At 35.5% G+C, this 19,817-nt stretch overlaps 1 non-coding gene and 1 pseudogene across 1 annotated transcript; one reads left to right on the forward strand and one right to left on the reverse strand.

Moving 5' to 3' along the window:
• LOC128280438 (ATP synthase subunit alpha, chloroplastic-like) overlaps positions 1-12,262 on the reverse strand; it is a 58,218-nt pseudogene extending 45,956 nt beyond the window's left edge.
• LOC128281287 (small nucleolar RNA R71) lies at positions 6,842-6,948 on the forward strand. The gene has a single exon (XR_008271500.1). It is a non-coding gene; the product is annotated as a small nucleolar RNA R71 (small nucleolar RNA).
• Positions 12,263-19,817: the final 7,555 nt, after the last annotated feature.

The raw sequence follows: 19,817 nt of genomic DNA on the forward strand, positions 1-19,817 counted from the left end.
AGTGATAGGTAAGGGTTGCAACAAGCCCATTTTAGTAATATTATCACTTTTACATCTTTGGTAGACCACATATTCCCTCTCCCATTGTTTAACATCATTTGAAAACCCTTTACAATAAAGCAAATTGGCCAAATGCCTCCTAGTGGCATGGACCCTAGAGTGTCCCCCTAGTACAGTGGTATGAAAGTATTTAAATATTTCTTTTCTCAATTCTTCACTTGCCCCCACTACTATTTTCCCTTTCCTCCCAAGAAACCTACCATCACAAGAATACTTAAAAGCGCAAGGAAGCATTTTCGTAGACCGCAACATATACCTTATTCAATCTTGAATCATGTTTCCAAGACTCTTGGACATTGAAGAGCAAGTCAGACACCACATAAATGACACTCAACCATAATAGTTGGCTTGAATGATCCACTAGTCTTATTGAAAGAGCATTTTTCGCTACATTATAAGCCCCTTTCTATAGACAATCTCATAGTCATATCCCAACATCTTAGTTACCATTCTTTGTTAGAAAGGGAGTGATTGCTTGATTCTTAAATAAGAGTCTCAAGCTTTGATGATTAATTTTGATTTTGAAATGCCTACCAATTAGATAGGGACTCCACTTCTAGATTGCCAAAACCACAACGAGCATCTCATTGTCATAGATTGATAGAGCCTAGTCTCTTGACCCTAAAGCTTTGTTAAGGAAAGATACAGGTTTCCTTATTTGATGCAACACATCTCCAACCCCATATCTACATGCATCTGTGTCAATGAAAAAGTTAAATTGAAAATTAGGAAGGGAGAGCACATGATTAGTGCACACAGCTTCCTTTAGTTGTTGAAAGGCCAAAGTAGCATGATCACACCAATTCCATTCATTTTTCTTCAGCAAGTTAGACAATGGTGTAACAATGGATCCATAATGCTTGAAAAATGCCTATAATACCCTAACAGTCCTAAAAAACCTCTTAACTCTTTAATAGATCTTTCTATAGCTATTGTACCTTGGGAAATTATATTCCCCAAATATTCAATTTCAAAAACTACAAAGCTACAGTTACTCATCTTTTCACAGAGCATGTTCTCCTTTAACATAAGCGAAATTTTCCTTAAATGCAACAAATGAGTAGTTGATCGCGATTTTCATGACAGGTAAGTTTTAAAAATCAACTTATTATACTTGATTCTCTAATGTCTTAAAGTTTAAACAATCAATGCATAAATGCCTATGTTTTAATTCAAGATATATCAATCAAAATCATAAATCAATCAAAATTTATCCTAAATATGATATGAGAGCTTTTCAAGAGAACAAGGCAGTCATTCAGGGATTTTTCTGATAATGAAATGAATACCCCCCACACTTAAGATGTACATTGTCCTCAATGTACAAAGATAAATATTTTGACAAATGTAAGTGAAAGTTCATAAGATAGGGAGAAAAGTGAAACTTCCTAAGTTAAAAATGGATGAAATTCCTGGATTAGCGAGAGTGAGTTGTTGGAAATAAAACTAGAGGACAAACATGATTCTGAAGGACAAAAGGAGAATTGGGGGACTAATTTGATAGTAATCATAAAGATAAGCCGTGTTTAAAAATAAAAGAATCTTCAAAAATTAATAAAAGAAAAATAAAATAAGATAGATAATCTAATTTTTCAAGTGGCACGGTCGGTTCACACGCCGGTGTGGATCGTGTCTTGCCCGTGTTTGTCGCGAAGTGAGATGTTGTCACACGGCCTTCAGGCACGCTCGTGTGTCTTGGCCATGTGGCTACATGATCATGTTACACGACCGTGTGTGATGTGGCTCACTTCTCCCACGGTCGTGTAGCTCTGCGCACGCCCGTGTTATTTTGACAGTGTTGTCCACGGGTGCTAGACACGGGCATGTTGCACGCCCGTGTTCATTTGGCAGATTTGACCATAGCCAGGTCGCACGTTTGTGGCCACTTATCGTATCTCGTGTTGGGAAAGATAACTTTTACCCTGTTTTCACATGGCCGTATCGCATGGTCGTGTTTTCATCCATGGTTGTCACATGGCCTGAAGCACTGTCGTGTGATCGACCGTGTGGAGTTGGGAACCGGTGCTTCAAAGACTCTGTTAGTGACTTAGATGTTTAAAAATTGAAATTTAAATAATTTAAAACCATTAGTACTCAGGTTTCCTCCCAAGAAGCACTTGTTTATAGTCTAAGCTCGACTGTTACCTTGTTCGTTTATTCAGGACGGTTTGTGGAGTTGTAGCTCCTCTCCATTGTCTTTAAAATTCTCACCATTATAAAGTTTGAGATGATGTCCATTTACTTTGAAAGTACCATGCGATGGGTGACTTGCCTCTATTGTGCCATATGGAAGAACAAATTGAATTATGAAAGGTCCTGACCATCGTGATTTAAGTTTCCCAGGAAACAATTTGAGTCTTGAGTTGTATAGTAGGACAAAACCTCCAACTTCAAATTGTTTCCGTTGTTTTAAACGAGTGTCATGGTGCCGCTTTATTGCTTCCTTGTATAGGTGTGAGTTTTCGTATGCATTGGCTCGCCACTCATCAAGTTCATTCAGCTATATCAACTTGTTTTTTCCTGCAAGTTTGGGATCAAGGTTTAGAAATTTAATAGCCCAAAAAGCTTTATGCTCTAGTTCGAATGGTAGATGATAACTTTTTTCCATAAACAAGTCTGTAAGGTGATGTCTCTATGGGGGTCTTAAAAGTAGTTCTGTAAGCCCATAAGGTATCATCTACTTTCATTGTCCAATCTTTTCTGTTTGATTCTACTGTTTTTTCAAGGATTTGTTTGATTTCTCGGTTTGCCACTTCAACTTGTCCATTAGTTTGAGGATGGTATGGGGTGGCTGTTCTATGATGAACTCCGTATTTCTTAAGAGTTTTTTCAAATTGGGTATTACAAAAATGAGTGCCCCTGTCACTGATAATTGCTTTAGGTGTTTCGAATCTCGAGAAGAGTTTCTTAAGGAAACGTACTACCACTCTAGCATCATTAGCAGGTAGAGCTTGGTCTTCCACCCATTTGGACATATAATCAACTGCTACTAAGATGTATTTATTCCCAAATGAACTGGGGAATGGACCCATGAAATCGATACCCCAAATGTCAAATATTTCACATGAAAACATATAGTTTTGAGGCATTTCATCACGTTTAGATATGTTACCTGTCCGTTGGCATTTGTCACATGAAGTAACGTACCTGTTAGCGTCTTTGAATAATGAGGGCCAATAAAAACCTGATTCAAGTATTTTATGTGCGGTCTTAGTTCCACCATAGTGTCCTCTAGTTGGCCCTGAGTGGCAATGTTCCAATATTTTTGATGTTTCTGATCTTGTAACGCATCTTCTAATGACTGATCTGCACATCTGTGAAAAAGAAAGGGGTCGTCCCCAAAATAGTTTTTCACATCATTAAAGAATCGCTTCTTTTGCTGGTGTGTTAACCCTTTTGGGATAATGTTAGCGGCTAAAAAATTCGCGATGTCTGCAAACCAAGGTACCTCAGAGTTAGATATAGCAAAAAAGTGTTCTTCAGGCAACGAATCATTTATTTCAATTCATCTAGTTCTTTGGTATTGGAGTTCTTAAGCCTAGACAGATGATCAGTCGCGAGATTTTTAGCTCCTTTCTTATCCTGAATTTCCAAGTCAAATTCCTGCAATAGGAGAATCCATCGAATGAGTCGAGGTTTTGCATCAGTTTTAGTTAAAAGGTAGCGAAGGGTGGAATGGTCAGTGTAAATAAAACTTTAGACAATATGAGATATGATCGAAATTTACTAAATGCAAAAACCACAACTAGCAATACTTTTTTCGTAGTAGTATAATTCTCTTGTGCAGCTATCAAAGTTTTGCTAGCATAATAGATAGGTTGAAAATGCTTGTCTCTTCACTGTCCCAATACTGCATCTACTGCAAAATCACTCGCATCACACATTAATTCAAATGGTAAGTTCCAATCAGGTGTAATTATGATTGGAGTATTAATTAATTTATCCTTTAAAGTATTAAATGCTTTTAAACACTCCTGATTGAAATTAAAAGGTATATCTTTTTCTAGCAATTTAGTCAAAGGTTTAGCTATTTTAGAAAAATCCTTAATAAATCTTCTATAAAACCAGCATGTCCTAAAAAGCTTCTAATAGCCTTAACCGAACTAGGAGGGGATAATTTTTCAATTGTTTCTATTTTAGATTTGTCCATTTCAATCCCTTTACTAGAAATTTTATGCCCTAATACAATACCTTCTTGAACCATGAAGTGACATTTCTCCCAGTTAAGCACAAGGTTCGTTTCCTCACATCTTATTAGAACTCGTTTTAAATTTTTAAGCAGAGATGGAAAGAGTTATCGAATACCGAGAAATCATCCATAAATACTTCCATAATATCTTTCACGAGTTAGTCAAAGATGGCCATCATACAACACTGAAAAGTGGCAGGAGCATTACATAATCCAAAAGGCATTCTATGATAAGCGAACGTACCACATGGGTATGTGAATTTTGTCTTTTCTTAATCTTCAGGAACTATTGGGATTTGGAAATAGCCAGAGAGTCTGTCTAAAAAGCAGTAGTACATGTGCCCAAATAATCTTTCCAACATTTGGTCAATGAATGGCAAGGGGAAGTGATCTTTTCTTGTGGCATCATTCAGTTTCCTGTAGTCAATGCAAACTCTCTATCCTGTGACTGTCCTTGTTGGGATTAATTCATTCTTCTCGTTGGTTAAAACCATCATGCCTCCTTTGTTAGGGACAACCTGCACTAGACTTACCCAAGAACTATTAGAAATAGGATAAATAATTCCAGCATCTAGAAGTTTAATTACCTCAGCTTTAACAACTTCCTTCATGTTGGGGTTCAGTCGTCTTTGAGATTGCACACACGGTTTGTATTCATCTTCCATCAAAATTTTGTGGGTGCAAAAAGCATGGCTGATTCCTTTAATGTCAGAAATTTTCCAAGCTATGGCCTTTTTTATGTTTTTTAATACTTGGATTAATTCCTCTTTCTCCTTGGGTTGCAAGTTAGAAGCAATAATAACTGGTAATATAGAATTATTTCCAAGGAATATGTATTCCAAGTGGTTTGGTAATTGTTTAAATTCCATTTGGGAGGCTCTTCATAGAGGGTTTTTGTTTAAGTTCATCGTTTATCTTAATGCCCTCATATTCTACTTGTCCTGAAGAATGCACATTAGGTTCATCATCTGTCTCCTTTTCTTGAGCTAGATACAGTTCCGTCGTGTCCTTCTGTATAATTTCCCGAAAAGAATCTTGAATAGTATGATCAATAGAGTCAATAAAATAACATGAATCATCCTGTTCCCTAGAAAACCTCATAGCATCATAAATTTTAAAGATAATCTCCTCGTTACCTACTTTAAGTACCAATTTACTATCACCCACATCGATTATAGCCCTATCAGTGGCTAAAAATGGGCGCCCTAAAATTAAGGGCAATTCCACATCTTCGACCATGTCAAGCACAACAAAGTCAACAGGAAATATGAATTTATCTATTTTTACAAGTACATTTTCTATAATACCCCTACGATATTTAACAGATATATCGGCTAATTGAATACTCATCCTAGTGGGTTTAGGTTCCCTAAGACCAAGTTGTTTGAACATTTTATATGGCAACAAATTAATGCTAGTGCCTAAATCAGCTAGTGCTTTCTCAACATTCAGACTACCAATTAAGCAAGGGGTAGTAAAACTTCCTGAATCTTTCAGTTTGGTTGGCCATTTGTTTTGGAGTATGGCTGAGCACTCCTTGCTGAGTTCTACTGTAGATAAGTCCTCAACTTTCTTTTATTTTTTAGAAGCTCCTTCAAAAATTTTACGTATGTAGGCATTTGCGAGATGGCCTCAACAAAAGGTAAGTTTATATGTAATTACTTAAAAAGTTCCAGAAACTTACCAAATTGTGTATCAATGCGGTCTTTTTTCAATTTTGGTGGGTATGGAACTGGTGGTTTATATTCTTTCAGCACTGGTTTGTCACTATTTTCGGGTTTTTCTTCCCCTCTTTCGCTTATCACGGCTTCTTTTGTTATCTTCTTTTCAGATTCCGTTAACACTTCCTCACTCCTTAGTACTGCTTTTACATGCTCTTTTGATTTGGTGTTACTAGGTAAACTTCCTAGTGGTCTTTCCGAAATTAGTTTGGACAGCTGGCCTATCTGAGTTTCGAGCCCTTGGATCAACGCTTGTTGATTTTTAAGTGCTGTCTCGGTGTTCTGAAAACGGGTTTCTAACACCGAGATAAATTTAGACAGCATCTCTTTAAGGTTCGGTTTCTTTTCCTATTGATAGGGTGGTTGTTGAAAACCCGGAGGATGTTGTGGCCTTTGATTTCCTTGACCACCCCATGAGAAATTGGAATGGTTCCTCCAACCTGCATTATAAGTGTTACTATATGGGTTATTTTGGGATCTAGAGTTATTGTTACCCACATATTGGACTTGTTCCTCCTCGATGCTAGGGTTGAAGGGTTGATACTCTGTGCATGCTCCTCCTCCATTTGTCCCGCACCTCATTACTGGATGTACCTGAGTAGAACCAAGTAAACCATCAATCTTTTTATTTAGAAGTTCTACCTGGTTTGATAGCATAGTAATTGAATCAACGTTATAAACGCCTACTGTTTTAGTTGGCTTAGTCCTCATGACTTGCCACCGATAGTTATTCAGTGACATCTCTTCAATAAATTCGTAAGCCTCTTCAGGTGTTTTGTTGTTGATGGTTCCCCCGGCTGCTGCATCAATCATTTGCCTTGTCGAGGGGTTCACACCATTGTAGAATGTTTGAACTTGCAACCATAGAGGTAATCCATGGTGAGGACACCTTCGCAGTAGGTCCTTATATCTCTTCCATGCATCGTAAAGAGTTTCTAAGTCTATCTGCAGAAACGAAGAGATATCATTACGCAATTTGGCTGTTTTAGCCGGCGGGAAATATTTTGATAGAAATTTTTCGGTCATTTGTTCCCAAGAAGTAATTAACCCTCGTGGTAATAAGTTCAACCACTGTTTAGCTTTGTTCCTCAATGAAAATGGGAATAATCGAAGACGAATGGCATCGTTAGAAACACCATTAATTTTAAATGTATCGTAGAATTCCAGGAAATTTGCCAAGTGAATGTTTGGATCCTCATCCTGCAAACCATAGAACTGAACAAATTGTTGTATCATTTGAATAGTGTTACATTTTAGTTCAAAATTATTTGCAGCAATAGCAGGCCTAACTATACTTGACTCAATTTCTATTAAAGTAGGTTTAGCATAATCATACATAGTACGAAGAGCAAGATTTTGATTTGCTAGTTCAACGGGTATCGTAGGAGGTAGCAGATTGTCTTGGTTTTCAGCCATCTCCTCGGTTGGGGTTTGAATATTGTCCTCTTACTCGTTCTCTGTGTATCTTAAACTTCGCCTTATTTCTCTTTGGTTTCTGCGAGTTGTGCGATCGATTTCTTCGTCAAAAAGTAGTGGTCCTGATGGGTTTCTTCTAGTCATAAACTATAAAAACCTGCCAAGATAAAGAAAAACTAAATTAAGAAATAAAAATAAAATATAACTAACTTGCAAGAAAAATAAATCGCTAAAGTAATAAAAATTGAGTGTTCCTAATATCTTAGTTCCCTGGCAGCGACGCCAAAAACTTGATCACGATTTTCGTGACAGGTAAGTTTTATTTCTTTATAATTAATCGTTCTTGAAACTAACTATTATCACGATGTAGGCAAGTGTACCTATCGAACAGTAGTATAGTTTTAGCAAGACCGGATTGTCGAACCCAAAGAAATTAAAAGTACTAGTAATGGCTGTCTTTTTATTATCTAGCCTAAGAATAAGGGGGTTTTGTTTTAACTAACTAATTATCTAAACTAACAATTTACAGAAAATAGAATTGGGGCATTACTTTTGGAAAAACGATTGAATTAAGACAATACCTAAGGAAGAATCCACTTAGACTTCACTTGTTATTCTGACTCCGAATCGGACGATTTATTCATTTAACTTGTTCCGTAGATATCCCTAAGTTATGTTATTATCCCTATTCAAGACTAATAACATCTAATCCCTAGATTGAATAATTGAGACTTTTCTCTAATTAACACCCTAGGGTTGCATTAACTCGATCTATGGATCCCCTTATTAGGTTTCACCTTAATCCGGCAAAATCTTGTCACCCTATCTCTAGGTGCGCAATCAACTCCGCTTAATTATGACAAATGTACTCTTAAACAGGGTCTATTCCTCCTCTGAATAAGAGCTTATCTTGAATCAGTATCCTGGGATATCAAAATAAGAATTAAGAACACATAATTAAGAACAAGTTAAATATTTATCGTACAATTTAGAAAATAATAACAAGATTCGTCTTAGGTTTCATTCCTCTTAGGTATTTAGGGGATTTAGTTCATAACTAAAAAGGAAAACATCTCAGAGGAATAATGAATACAAAACATAAAGAAAACCCAAAACTCCTGAAGGGAAATTGAGGGGAGATCTTTAGTCTTGATGGTGAATCCGGCTTATGAGATGGATCAATCGGCTTCCCTTGAGCAGTTCCCTGCCTCCTTTTCTCTGCGTCCTCTTTCCTCTTCCTTTAGGGTGTATTTATAGGCTTTAGAATGCCTAAAAGCCCTCAAAATTAGCCTTTTTCTGAATTGGACTCAACTTGGGCTCGGCAGGGACACGCCCGTGTGCGATTACTTCAGGCCGTGCTCGAGCCTGTTAAAATGGCACGGGCGTGTGTTCTACCCGTATCAGTCGTGCTTCGATTCTGCCAAATTGACACGGCCGTATTGTCTGCCCGTGTGAGGAAGTCCAGGTCGTGTTGATTTCGTACATTGGCCTATTTTCTCCGTTTTTGGCCCATTTCTCATTCCTTTCACTCTCCTATGCTCACCTAAGTATAAAACATGAAATTAAGGCATTAGGAGCATCGAATTCACCAATTCTAAGGAAAAATCATCCATAAAATGTGTTAAGCATGGGGTAAAAATATGTATAAATTATAGTTTATCAGTAGTCCAAGTGGAAAAATAAACCAAGATATCATCAAAAGACACAAGTACTGACCTTTTCAACATGAGTTTGAAAATCGTATTCATAAGGGCTTGGAAGCTAGAGGGTGCATTAGTGAGGCTGAAGGGTAGGTGGTTGCCTCTCGCCTACTCTCGTGAACGGGGGAGATAAATCAATAATAAAACAACAATCAATCAAATAATAAGTACGGTGTCTGCAAGTGTGACAAATAAGTTGTAATATTTGTAGTATTGCAATGAAACATCGAAGTATTCCAAGGATCGAACCTAAGAAAGTCACCAATTTTGTGAATTGTTTTCAAAAGTGCATTCAATGAAGGAGTCTACCTAGCTACTCACTAATTGCTATAGTATGGAAATACATAATTTGAGGTTGAATTAAACTAATTAATAACCTAAAACAGAAAATGATTAAATTATAAATAAAGCAAAATATAAAACTACCAAATAAGATAATAAACAACGGTTGGTTGATTTCCATATTGTTAATTAAACCTTGAATTAGGGATCTAATTGCTAACACTTCTAAATTGATTTAATTTTACCTCTCGGTCTCAAATTTACCAAATTAGACAAATTGGCCCAATTTACCTCTCGATCTCACTGGCTAATCTGGGACAAATGAGTTGGTGCCCAATAAGATTACCTCTTGATCTCACTTCTCTTGATTTTCCCTTAGGGTTGTCAATCTTAAGTTTTTAAGTCTATTTGATTTAATCCTTCTACCAAAGACTAACTAAACATTAATTAAACCTTGAATTAGGGATCTAAATTACTAACACTCCTAAATTGATTTAATTTTACCTCTTGGTCATAACTTTACCAAATTAAACAAATTAGTCCAATTTATCTCTCGATCTCACAGCCTAACCTGGGACAAATGAATTGGTGCCCAATAAGATTACATCTCGATCTCACTTATCTTGATTTTCCCTTAAGGTTGTCAATTTTAAGTTTTTAAGTCTATTAGATTTAATCCTTCTACCAAAGACTAACTAAACATCACTTCCATTAACCAACCACCAAAGATTTAGTTGCTCCTACTCATACTTAAGCAAACAAGAACACAATAATAACATAAAAATGTATAAAGGGTAAATGTAAGAGAAATGAGAAAAGCTAGGGTTTTTCTTAAACAAACTTGAAGATAAATAAAATGGCAACAAAAGAAATGTAAAAGAACACTTAAAAATCATATTTTAATGATGAAACTAAAAGGAAACTGAGTTGCATTAATACTAATGATTAAACTAAAATTATAAGGAGTTTAAGGTACTAAACAAGTAAATAAAAACTAGCTACATTAATAACTAACTACTAGTTACCACTAAAACTTGAAAAATAAACTATGCCATAAAAGGATAAAGAAGAAAACTCTAACCCTAAACTAAAAAGATGCAAGAAAAACCTAATCTAAAGCTTTCTAACCTAAAACTAAAAGGCTCTCCCTTTTCTTCAACCAATTTTTGGCTTTTTAAAGTTGATTACAACCCAATTTTTAGTGATAAAAATGCCCTTGGGTGTCTAACTTTGATTGGAGCAGTTGGACAAGAACTATCACCAATGTGATTTTTTGTCCCCTCACGACAGTGATATCACAATACCCAGTTGGATATCGCGATATCATCAATAGTCTCAAAATGAGGGTCTTCCTTAGGATTTAGGTATCGTAATACCCAAGGAAGATATCATGATACCGCTGTAGAAGGTCTTCATTTTAGACTTGTTGGAGGTATTGCGATGCCCATACTTTGATGTCACGATACCCTTTTCCTTGGTGATTTTTTACATAATTTTGGGCCATCGTCAAGTTTCTACAACACTCAATCGATTGTTAGGGTCCAAGTCACACATCTGGCCAACTTGGGTCTCAAAATGGGTAAAAAATAATAATATTTCATTTATTAAAGCCAAAAACATAAACTAAATAAAAACATGACAAAAACATACAAATTGCTCAAAAACAAGCTCATTAAATGTAATGGGAAGCCTAAATTGACATATCAAATTACGACAAATCAATAGGATTAAAAATTCATTATGGCCCTCACGAGCCCTGAATGCAATATTGTGTATGTTAGGCTCCCACATTTTGATATCATGATAGGTTGATCTCAAGTTTAACTTAGAGAGATAAGTTATTTTCCCAAGTTCATCCAACAATTCTTCCATAATTGGGATTAGGGAACTTGAGAATTAACTGATAGAGTTGTTTGTAATCTATGTAGAGTCTCCAAGAGCCATCTTTTTTTTTAATCATCACGAGAGGGGAAAGAAATAAATTGTTAGTCCCTAATAATGCCAAATTGTAACCTGTAGGGTCTGACTTTCACTACTTGGCTTTCATCTTTCAAAGGTATCTTATGGTCTTCCAATCTGGAAGGAGGAAATCTAATTGGTTCTTGGAACACATCTGCAAATTCCTCAAGCAATTTCTTTGTATCAGGTTGAAACTGAGAATCTCAAACAGACAACTTAGTTTGCTTCTTGGTTTTCATCACCAAAGCATAGGGACCCAGAGATTTACCACAATTGAATAGCTCTAAGAGAAATCCCTTGAAGAGCATAAGTGGTTCCTTGATGTTGGAACTACATAGTCAAGGTAGAAATTTCCAAATAATTGGTTCCAAAGCTAGTAGCCATTGGATCCCTAAAACAACATCACATTCTTTCAAGGGAAAAACCATGAAATGTGTTAGGAATTAAGTGACTTGAGTTTCCTAATAGACGTCTTTGCACATACAACTGGGTAAAGACACATCCTCAATTTGCTACAGTTACCTTGAATATGTATTTTTTCCAAATTTAGAGGTCTAAAATTCTAACCAATTAACCATTAATGAAGTTATGAGTGCTTTCTGAATCCACTAAAACCATTGCCAACTTGTTTCCAAACTTTGATGCAAGCCTTATTGTATCATTCCCTTGAGAACCTTGCATAGCATGCAAAGAATGAACATGTGAATCTGCTAGCATAGGGTCATCGTAAACCTCCTCCAAATGTTCATTACAATCTTGAAATTCTTCATTATCCCCTTCAAATGTTGTGTCATGTAGAATTTGATATAGTTCAGACTTGGTACATTTATGGCCAAGAGTAAACTTAGCCCTAACCAAAAACATAATCCCTTCTTCCTTCTCTCCTCAATGTTAGTAGAAGAGGATAGTTCAGCAGTTGCCTTGGCACTACTCATATTAGATCAAGGAACAATCTAATTTTGACTAACTTTGGAAAGCATATAAGACTTTAAAGTAGCTATAGGATTTGGAAATAAAGTAGAAGTCCTATTAGAAAGAATAAACCTGATCGCCTCCGAACGTACTTATGTTTAGACTATATATGGGTCAGGCTGTAATATAGTTTTTTACAACAAAGTATGTGAGTACTTTGAGGATCACACCCAAGGGACGTGAGTACTAAATTAATAGTAACCTAAACGTTGATATATCTAATTAATAATTTAATCAAATTATAGTACGATAAAATAATAAGTAAAAAAAATTATAAGAAAATAAATAAATTGCATAAAATAATAACGGAGCACTAATATGTTGACTCAATCAAATCTAAGCATTGGAGACTAACTCACTTCGATGGTCATAACTAATTCCTATATCAGGGTTTATTCGATCAACTAGTCGTTAACCTAGTAGGATCTCTCGATCATCTATTAAACTAGTGATTCAGCAAGAATTACTTATCTCTCAACCTCACAGTCTAGACCAAATTGAGGTAAGGGGTTCGTGGATACCAATTTTAGGTTAATTCCCACCAAGATGAATTCTTAGGGTTGTTAGGCCTAGGGTTTAAGTTCTTTCTATCCCAAACAGGTAATCTGCTAAAAAACCTTACATAGAAATTAATTAATCACATATCCACTCACTAATCCCCAAAAGGAGATTAGTTCCTCATAGATCTCGTAAACAATATAAACTTGATACAGAAAGTAAACATGAAGAACAAATCAAAAGTAAAAGTTTAAGAGAAATCTTGATTGTGTTAAATGATCGAAGCGCAGGAATTCACAAATTGTTGACTGAATCCACAGAGTGTTGGTTGAATCCACAAATTAGATTCCCTGAATAACACGGATGAAAACAAACTGAAAATAAATCTTAAGTCTAAAAGAAACTAAAAACTAAAAGGAAAATTCTAAATTACAGAAAAGATAGTTTCTTAGGTGTTTAATAAGCCTACTTATAATGCTACGGTCGATTGTCGTCCTTAGCACTAGTTTGGCTGATGGTTCTCTGTTAATTTGCATTGTGTGCACCAAAACACCCTCAAATTGTTAATGTTTCATATATAGGGTCAATGTCGTGATATTCATTGTCTGTGTCACAACATGGAAAAAAAATTTCTTGGCTCAAGCTCCACTTCAGGGGTGTGTCGCTTCACCCACTAACTCTGTTGCAACATCAAAGGCAGTATGGTTGATGGTCCTTCTGGTTACTATGTTGCAACGTTGACCTTTCATGTTGCAACATGACAACTAGTATCGAGTTCTTATGCCTTTAAATGGTGTCCTGCACACTCGTTAAACATGTTAGCCCTCCCTTAAGCCTCCTTCGGCCCCTAAGGTCATAAAATCAGCTCAATTTACACTTTTTATTAAATTAAAACTAAAATAGAAAAAAACTAACTAAAAAATAATAGAATTTCTCATATTCAAGCTCCTTAAGTATGAAAACTAGTTTAATCTACTACAACGAATTATGGCAGATCAAAACCTAGGTGCAAAACTTCGCCTATGAGTACTAGCTAATACTTTCTACCTGTCTAGCTATCAAAAAGCCTTCAACCAATGTCTTTGGCTGAAATAAAATACTAACTAATTTCAAGCTTCAAATTACTAGAGAAAATTCTTAATACATAAGGTTTTGAAAGTTATAATTGGTTAAGAAGGCTTACAAATTCATCATAATAGTGATAAACTTAATACTATGAGGGACCCCTTCCCTTTCAAAAGTGTTGCTCCATTTTGGCTTACCAACCATGAAAACCTATCTCATCAAACTTAGGGCAATCCAATTTATAAGGATGGGTTCCTCCATTAAATGAGTACCCACTCAACCCCGAAACCACCTCCTCTAAAAAAACTACAAGGGCCTCAACAACTGGTTCTTTGAGGGGAAACACTAGGGGAACACTTTTAAGTTTCCCTTTGCCTTTTTCTTTAGCAAGGATAGTGCTAGCAGCAGGGTCAAATTGTTAGAAAAAATCCAGTTCAAAAATGGATTTCTTACACAATGGAAAAATAAAAAATTGAAAACAAAGCTAGTTTGTGATATTTATAGCAATATTTTTTTCCAAAAAAATACTTTTATTTTGCACAAGACAAATCCTAGGTTTTCTAAACTTTCAACCAGATGGCCTTCTCTGCTATTCTCATACCATGAACTGCTTTAAGAGTGGGCTCGAAAAATTTCAAATTAAACAAAAAACCAGAAACTATTTTATTTAGTTTCAGCAGGAAAGTAAATCTCTCTCATATAGAAACAGGTAAAATTTTTATTCTTGGAAAATATAATTTATACTTAGAAATAAATTCTCATTATTTTCGAGCAGAATAACAATATCTCAAAGTTTTGTAACAACCTGTGTTTAGTGATGTCGGAGCAGTTTTTCTGGGACCACAATTCTGATGAATGAATTATATTTTATTATTTATTTGATGTCTAAGGGAATATATTCAGGTCGTATTAAAATTTCATTAAGAAATTTTGATGTTTGCATAATTAATTAAGTGAAAATGACTAACTCGTAAAAGGGGAAAAGCTGAGTTCTATTAGTTAAAAGGGTCAAATGGCTATAAAACCTTAAATTAAAGGACTTGAATGGTAAATAAATCATTAATGGGTTACTATGCATGGATAGGTTTTAATGAAATTTCAATGATTTTAAAAGGTTATTTTGGTAAATGGACAAATAAGTTGAAATGTTAAGTGAATTAAAGACAAAAGATATCATCTTCTTGCTTTCTTCTTACCAAAACCAAAAATCACCATTGAAGGATAGGGTTACGTTTGGTCAAGCTTCTTTTGGTGCAAGTAAGTGATCTCGAGCCCCGTTTTTAATGATTTTTATGTTTTTGAGTCTGTTTTAGCTTATTTTAGCTAGCATGGAGGTTAATTTGTAAAACTGTTAAAGGTTGAGGGCTATGCCATGGAAGTTTTTTAATAGGTTTTGATGTTAAATGATAGATTATGAACCCTTATTGAAAATAAACAGGTTTTGTAAAGTGATTTTTTATAAAAATGGCATTTAGGGACTAATTTATTAAAGGTATAAATTTTAGGGTTTTATTATCAAATGAGGGTAAATATGAGTTGTTTCAAGGTCTCTTGCATGTTAGCTTAACATGGATTTAGATTAAAATGGTTAGATTTTAAGTTATTAGCTTAAGGACTAAATTGTAAAAAAGTTAAAATTTAAGGGCAAATTGTTAATTTTACATAAATGTGAATTATGGGTTGAATTGAATGTTTGAGGTTAATTGGAGTACTTAATTGAATATAATTATCTATTTAGATCAAGATAAACCTCAACCAAACCAACATATGGTCAATATGTGGTATGTATTTGAGTTGCCTTTGAATGACATATTAGTTAGTTGAATTAGGATCTTGAAATGACATTTTGATGTGTGTTTTGATAATGTTTAGGTAAATTTAAATTATGTATAAATTGGCTGAAAGGTCATGCATGAAATAGTTTTGAAAATGGCCTGATTTTAGGTAAATTTGGGTCGTTACGGCTTGAGACACGGGTGTGTGTTTCAGCCATATGAGGCACACAGACTGGTGACACAGCCATGTGTCATCTGATGATTTCCTTAAGGTTCAAAACAGTGAGTTACATAGCCTAACACACGGCGTAGCACACAGGCGTGTGGGGTAACTCAAAGAGTTACATGGCCTGGCACACGGGTGTGTGATACGGTCGTGTAACCCTACTCAGAGTGTTACACGACTGAGGACACAAGCTTGGACACAGTCGTGTGTCCCTAGTTCAAATGTTACATGGCCTGAGACATGGGCGTGTGACTCAGCCGTTTGTGACCCTTTTTTTTCAAATTTTGTATTTTTTTCCTAAACCTTTCAAATTGTTTCCAATTGGTCCCGATTTGTTTCTAATATATTTTTAGGGCCTCAAGGGCTTGATTTAGGGACAACATGCATGTATATGAATGATTTATGAAATATTTAGGTTATTGAATGATATTATGTTGCACGGTTTCTAGTTGATCAGTAATACTCTGTGACCCTAATCCAATGACAGATACGGGTTAGGGGTGTTACAAGTTGTGTGTAACTTATTGTGTTTTTATCCTTACCAATGCCAACTATTTATAGGGAGAGTAAGTGAAACCCTAGTTGAATTAGTAAATACATTTAATGCTTACTTAATAGAAAAACAATCCCCTAGTTGAACTAGGAGAGAGATGGGATAATAGGGTGTACTTCTCCTCATAAGTATTATGTTGGGGATTCGGTCTAATTATACAATCTTCCTAGACTTTTAACTCAGCACTTTATAATTTAATCCAACCCAATACATGTTTTTCTATATCTCAAAATGGACATTATATAACATCCCGAATTAGGGCCTAGTCAGAATAGTGATTTCGAGACCAAAAACCCGAAATAAAAATAAATATTTTATGATATTATGAGGTCTATGATATGATTGCATGTTTGTGTGAAATTTTCATGAAGAAATTTTATGCCTAAAATGCTCAATTTGACTTTAAGGTCTAAATTGAATAAGTTGTGAAACTTGTGTTCTAGAAGCTTTTAGTGTGAAATAGCTTTGGATTATTAATTAGAGGTCCTTAAATAGCAATTTGCCCAATTTCTATTTTTATGGACAAAAATGGGCATGCATGGATAAAATTTGAAAGTTCAGTAAAAAGGGTATTTTGGTCATTTGGTTAATAAAATAATAAAAAGGGAAAAATCAAGCAAAATTTGCTCATCTTCTCCATGCCATAGCCAAAATTCTCAAGCTCTCCATAGCTAGAGTTTTTCAACTTTTCAAGCTTTATTGTAAGTACTCCCTAGCCCCGTTTTTTATGTTCTTTGCATTTTTGAAGTCCTTGAAGCATGATCTATCCATTTCTAGCCATATTTTGAGCCAGGGTTTATGTTCAAAAACTTACCCATGTGTGACATGTTTTTATTTTGATGTTTAACGGAAGAATATGAAAGTTTGATGTGTGTTTAACATCTTTTACTAAGTGATTTTTTGATAGAAATGCATAGAAAGGACTTGTTTGTAAAAGGTGTAAAATTGAGTAGTAGAATATGAAATAAAGGAAAATGTGAGTTGATATGAGCATGAAATAGGTTCGGCTAGGCTTGGGTAACAAAGAAAATGAACACATTTCATTTTACGAGCCTAGTGGCTAATTTGTAAATATGTGAAAATTTAGGGGAAAATTATAATTTTTCCTAAATATAGTTTTTGGATTGATGTGAATAATTTGATGATTAAACGAGCTGAATTTGCTATTATAGATCAAGAAAAATAAAGTTCGGACCTAGACCGAGGAAAGAACAAGATTTTGGACTAAATATAATTAATTGTCCATATTTTGTACCGAAGTAAGTTCATGTGTAAATAATGCAATGATATATCATGTTTTAATATTTTATTAATGTATGAGTCACTATGATTAATTATTATGACAAATGTATGAACGATGAGCATGACATTGTGAACAAAATCGACGAATATGTGATATCAAGAAAAATCTCATTTGAATCTTAGGAATAATTTAGGATACAATGTGACATGTCACTAGGAACAATGTGATTATAAGCTCATGAGATTATGTGTATATGTGACTATGTGAATCCGGGTGCTGGTCTTGTACGTTCTACCAGTGGCTGGGTAGCCCGACATGTGTTTACGGTACCTGTCAGCTTGTGTGAGCAGCCTGTGCAGTTACGTCCTGACTGTCATCTTGTGTGAGTAGGCCCGTGATTAGCTCGAGAGTGAGCAATGTGTGATATGTGATATGAGGCACTATGTGCAAGCTTTTCGTGTATCCGATAGTATTCCAAGTGTTTAACGGGTAAATCGCTGAATTATGTGACAAGTAAGTCAATAATGAGAAAATGTGACAATGTGTTACAAGTTGGTACAGGTATGTACAAAAAACTTATATGAATGAGCTCAGTAAAAGTATGTGATGAACTTTTGGTAAGATTGAAATTGTGTAAGTTAAGCCTATGAATTTATGATAATACATAAATAAACTATGTTATGTCATTGGTATTTATATATATATATATATAATTATGTTGCTATTTATTTTCTTGTGGACGTACTAAGCTTTATGCTTACTCCCCTCTATTTTCTATTTTCTTATAGTATCGCCAAGCTAGCTCGGGGATCAACGGATGTCGGAGACTCGATTCACATTATCAATTGGACATTTGGGTATAGCTATTCTTAACATTTTGAGTATTGCATGTATAGGAACTTGGTTTTTTGTTATGTGTCATATTTATTAGCCAAGTGTGTTGGCTCATTAAGGTATTATGATTATTTTGTATATGATCATGAGAGGTGGCTCATATTGATTATTGGGTTGTAACCCTAATTATTGGTGCATGCATACAAATGTGCTTAAGCTTTAATGTCGTTATGGTTGATGATGACTATGAGTGTGTGATGGATGGCATGTATGATTGGTGTATGAATTATGAGTTAATGTGCATGAAAATAAAGGTGATGTAAGTGTGTAACTTGGAAATAGGTTGGTAAAGATGATAGACAAATATGAAATTGGTGTGGAATGCCATATGAAGGCATGATAGCTTGAATAGGTGCTATGTAGACATTATCAAGTCATAATTTAACCATGAATGTGGGTGCTTGAGTATTCTAATGTGCCATGTTGTATGCCAAGAAGTGAGTGTAAGTATGTGAGTGTTTAAGGGTGGCAAATGGCTTGGAAAATAGCCTAGAAATTGTCTACATGGTTAGATACACAGGTATGTGTGTAGGCTGTGTGTGACACACGGTTCGCCCCATGGGCGTATGATCCGGCCATGTGTCCCCTGCACCATAATTAATGCAAACAGAATGCCTAGTAGTAAACACAAGGGCAGAGACACGTTCGTGTGTCTCAGTCATGTGGAGGACACGGCCTCAAGATATTGGCGTGTGCCTAGGCCATGTGAAGTCTGCACTTAATTTTGAGAATTTAATTCGCCACACAGCCTAAGCCCACACGCGTGTGACCTTATTTTATTGATGTCATAGTCAGAGAGTTATATGGGCTGAGGACATGGGCGTGTCCCAAGCCACACGGGTGTATGTGGCCACACGGCTAACCCACACGGGCGTGTGACTCTCCAAAGTATGAAAATTTTCTAAGTGTAGTAGAAGTTTCGAGAGTTTTCAGTTTAGTCCCGAACCACCCCCAACGTATGTTTTGGGCCTCGTAAGCCTTTGTAAAGGAACAATTTGCATGTGATTGGATGAATTTGATTTGGTCCAAATTTTATGGCTCTGCATTGTATGATAGTTTACGTTTAAGCCTGGTAATGCCTCGAACCCTATCCCAGCATCGGATATGGGTAAGGGGTGTTACATTTAATGGTATCAAAGCTACAGTTTAGTCGATTCTCAGATTAATGTAGCATGTGTACGAATCTAGCTATACATGCCATACATGCATTATGATAGTGTGACGACTCCTGACGCTTTTGAAATTTGTTTTCATATAGTAAATG

The sequence above is a fragment of the Gossypium arboreum genome, chromosome 9 (genome assembly GCF_025698485.1).
Source record: "Gossypium arboreum isolate Shixiya-1 chromosome 9, ASM2569848v2, whole genome shotgun sequence".
NCBI classification, from domain to species: Eukaryota; Viridiplantae; Streptophyta; class Magnoliopsida; order Malvales; family Malvaceae; genus Gossypium; species Gossypium arboreum.